This window comes from Pinus tabuliformis, chromosome Q (genome assembly GCF_031772625.1).
Source record: "Pinus tabuliformis cultivar Carrire ecotype Pingquan chromosome Q, CPIR1, whole genome shotgun sequence".
Taxonomy (NCBI): Eukaryota; Viridiplantae; Streptophyta; class Pinopsida; order Pinales; family Pinaceae; genus Pinus; species Pinus tabuliformis.
This window is the reverse complement of record NC_142296.1, coordinates 1376495019-1376499493: the sequence shown is the minus strand read 5'-3', so window position 1 is coordinate 1376499493 and position 4475 is coordinate 1376495019. Positions and strand designations below refer to the sequence as shown.

Genomic DNA, 4475 nt, shown 5'->3' with positions numbered 1-4475 from the left:
AGAATGGCAAAGACACACCATTGGTTGATTGCACATTGTATCGCCAGCTTGTGGGAAGTCTTCTTTATCTCACTCACTCCCGCCCTGATCTCTCCTATGCTGTCGGAGAAGTTTCCAGATACATGCAGGAGCCACATGAGTTACACTGGAATGCTGCAAAGCGCATCCTTCGATATGTCCAGGGGACAATCACCTATGGGATTCATTATGCAGCCAATTGTTCTTTGAATCTCATCGGGTTCACAGATTTAGACTGGGTTGGCGACACCATTGATCGCAAGTCTACTTCCGGTTATGTACTTAGTTTGGGATCCGGCCCAATTTGTTGGTCAAGTAAGAAGCAGGCTGCCATTGCTTTATCATCAGCAGAGGTCAAGTATAGAGGAGCATTCAATGCCACTATTCAGGCAATTTGGCTACAACATTTCCTATCTGAGCTTGGGATTAGTGTCCATCATCCAACTGTCATCCGGTGCGATAATCAAAGTACGCTAAAGTTTTGCAGAGATCCAGTGCAGCAGCAGCATACCAAACACATCGAGATCCACATGCACTTCATTAGAGAACTCATTCATGATGGGATCATCAATCTTCAATACTGTCCTAGTTCCGAGCAGATTGCTGACATCCTCACCAAGACTTTCACTGAGCAGAAGTTTCGATTCCTACGAGATCATCTCGGGGTGAAGGACACGACTGCCTAGCAGTTATCTTTTCTCTACTTTTGCATTATATTTTGAGGGGGGGTTTTCTTCCCACTGGGTTTTCCCTCTTTCCTCCTTTTTATGCATTGTATATGGGTACCTAAAATGGCCGTGTTGCCGGGACTCATTCATTTTGCATCACACTCACCTAAGTTATGCTTAAGGGGGGGTGTTGGTGTACATGCACTTAGACTAGCTGTGTTGGTGTACATGCACCTAGATTAGCTCCAGTTAACTTATTGCTTGCATGTGGCACATGTACACATTAACATAAGATAAAGCACACTTAGCTTTAGTTAGCTTTAGTTATTGCATGTACAACTAAGCTTAACTTAGTTGCTTTTATGTATTTATTCTAAAACTAATATTGTAGAATCAATTTTCATTCTTTTCTCAATTCTTGCTCGCTTCCTTCCTTCTCTTGCAAGCTTGTTTATTGTTTTGCAGATCTAGATCTGTGTATCTCAAAAATATTACAAGGTTCACCAGCTGGATCAACCCAATCACATGTAGAAGTTTCACAAGGTACAAATTTACGAACGCTCATGTTTCCATCACCCCATCCACCAGTGCTAACCAAAGTACCGTCTGCAGCAAAGGCTCCCGATGAACACCAAGTATCAGTCCTCAGCGTCAATAGTCTCACCTTGTTTGTAGCTGTGGAGGTTTGCCATTACACCAAAACCCGTAGGTGTTGGTAAAAATTACAAGCCAGTAACTAGGATCCCCAGGGTGGAAATTACGGATTCTATAGAGGTGCGATGATTCTTCCAACACCCCCCCTCAAACGCAACTTGGGGGAATCGAACCTGGGTCCACGCTCTGATACTATGTGAGATTTTTGAGATACACAGATCTAGATCTACAAAACAATAAACAAGCTTGCAAGAGAAGGAAGGAAGCGAGCAAGAATTGAGAAAAGAATGAAAATGGATTCTACAATATTAGTTTTAGAATAAATACATAAAAGCAACTAAGTTAAGCTTAGTTGTACATGCAATAACTAAAGCTAAGTGTGCTTTATCTTATGTTAATGTGTACATGTGACACATGCAAGCAATAAGTTAACTAGAGCTAATCTAGGTGCATGTACACCAACACAGCTAGTCTAAGTGCATTTACACCAACAAACCTGGATCTGGGCTTCTGAATGATCGATGGTATGCTTCAAACCAGATCCTTCCTAACGGTAGAAGTATTGTTGTGGGGGGCAACTACACTTTTACCTACGAATTCCTGCCACCAAGGAAGCCTGGTGAGGGAGTTTACAATCTGACGTTTCTAGAAGACACCTATGTGTCCCAAAACCTGCAGAGCCTGTACAATCTCTATCGTTTTCTTCATCTCTCATCCGATGGAAATCTCTTCATCTTCGCCAACCATGATTCCATCTTGCTTGATTACCAAAGAAATGTTGTGGTCAGGCATTTTCCAAGAATCCCAGATGGCCCAAGAAATTACCCCACCATTGCCTCATCTGTGATGCTGCCACTGTCCGCATCTGATGCATTTCGGAGGACAGAAATTATGATCTGCGGTGGTGCTCCTGTTGACAGTTACAATTTGTCACTTGCAGGGATTTTCATTGACACGCTCTAGAGCTGTGAAAGAATGGTTATCACACATCCCAATGCCGATTGGGCAATGGAGAACATGCCTGCTCCCAGAGTTCTGGTTGATATGCTGCTTCTTCCCACCGGTGAAATTTTGATTATCAATGGAGAGGAGAAGGGATGTGCAGGTTATGGGCAAGCAACCAATCCAGCTCTTTCTCCTTATTTATACAGACCTAATGCATTGCCAGGGCAGCGCTTCTCAGTACTCGCAAGTTCCACTGTTCCAAGAATGTATCATTCCACTGCAATTGTATTGCCTGATGGTAGGATTTTTGTGGGAGGTTCCAACCCCAACAAAAATTATAATTTCACCGTTATGTTTCCCACAGAGCTCCGTCTGCAAGCATACAGTCCTTATTACTTAGACGAATCTTCCCTGAGGCCCACCATAATTTCTGTGCTGCCTGCTTCGGTCACTTATGGCGGTAGCTTCAAGGTTCAATTCGCTGCAAATAATCATCATAACATTTCCATTCAATTCAACATTTATCCTCCGACCTTCACTACTCACTGTTTTTTCCATGCATCAGAGATTGCTTCTGCTTGCATCTGCCACCCCACAATTAGAATCAGTAGGAGCAGGGCAGAATATTTATAGTGCCCTAGTAACGGCACCTCCCACGCCTGTTGCAGCACCGCCTGGGTACTACATGCTATTCGTGCTCAATAGTGGAATACCCAGCGCTGCCACTTGGATTCATTTGTCTTCTAATTAGACTCATCCTTCCGCTTTGACATTCTCAATAATCTCCTCATATGTACTGTACTCTACCCTACTCTACTGTACTGAGTGAGCGCTGCAACGGTAAGCTCTCGTACATTTCAGAGCAATAAAAGTTTTGGGTTTCTTTTCTTTCTGTGTGGAAGAAATTTGAAATTTGTTAATCAAAATTGTACATTTTTTTCACCAATGTAGTGAAAAAGCAATAAAAGTTTTGGGGATGAAATTTGAAAATTGTTATGAAGGGTCTCTTTTCAAAATTGTGCATTTCTTTCACCAATGTAGTGAAAAAGCAATAAAATTTTGGGTCCTTTTTTTTCTATTTTCATGTAAAGAAATTTGAAATTTGTTACGAAGTGCTTCTTTTCAAAATTGTTATATAAAGTAAAGGATATTATTATATAAAGTGTCATGTTAGATTGTTATTATAGAAAGTGTGATGTTAAATGTAAAAAGACGAGGATGTTTAAAATGTTAATTATATATTTATTCTTTTAAAATTAATCCACTCTCATTAATGCTAATAAAATATCCATCATATTCATGTGTATTAAGTATCAAGATATACTTATCATTATTTTAAATTTGATTAAAAAATATTATAATTTAAACTTAAAAAAACACATGTTATAATTTTAAAACTCAACCTACTATTATGAATCACAAATTTATAAATTTAAAATAATTATTTTTTTTAACAATAAAATTTGAGATTAAAATCATATAATATAAAATTAATTAATTACAATACCATATTTACCTTTATTATCCAAAAAATTGCATAATTAATTTGATTATATATTTTTTCAATTAAAACCAAATTATCTATTTGACACAAGTAAATATAATATTAACAAAATTTAATAAACACATTTACCAGTGAGTTTTTAAGCATTTGTAAAATTATATAATATTATAAGATAAATTTATTTTTATTGTTTATAATGGTAAATTATAATATTAAATAAACAATTATTGTTAACGATCAACTAAACACTTAGATTACTCTAATAATAAAAATATCTAATAAAATATTATTATAATTAATGATGTAGTCTAATTGTTTCATGCTTTATTTTTCTTCACTAGAATCTAGATTGTCATTTTCCATTGTTTAAGATATTTATTTTTTTTCCAATATTGTATTCAACTCATTGAAAAGCTTAGAAAACTAGGATTAGGTGGACTAAATAGATCAAGCCCTCAAGCTAGTGATTACAACACATTATTATAACAAAAAAAAATCTATGGATTCCCTAGCCAATCCATTATACCAAAATCCTTCCACCTTTATATGCACAGTTCAATCAATCAATCCCCAGTGGAGATCCATTGGACAAAAATGGCCAAAGTGTAATGTACCTCAATTTACTCAACTATATTTTTCTTTGTTTTTGCAATAAATTCAAAAATACTTATTATATGATTCTAAGG

At 37.0% G+C, this 4475-nt stretch overlaps 1 pseudogene; it reads left to right on the top strand.

The window, feature by feature from the left end:
- Nucleotides 1-2315: 2315 nt before the first annotated feature.
- On the top strand, nucleotides 2316-3036 carry LOC149225050 (aldehyde oxidase GLOX pseudogene; annotated as a pseudogene).
- Nucleotides 3037-4475: the final 1439 nt, after the last annotated feature.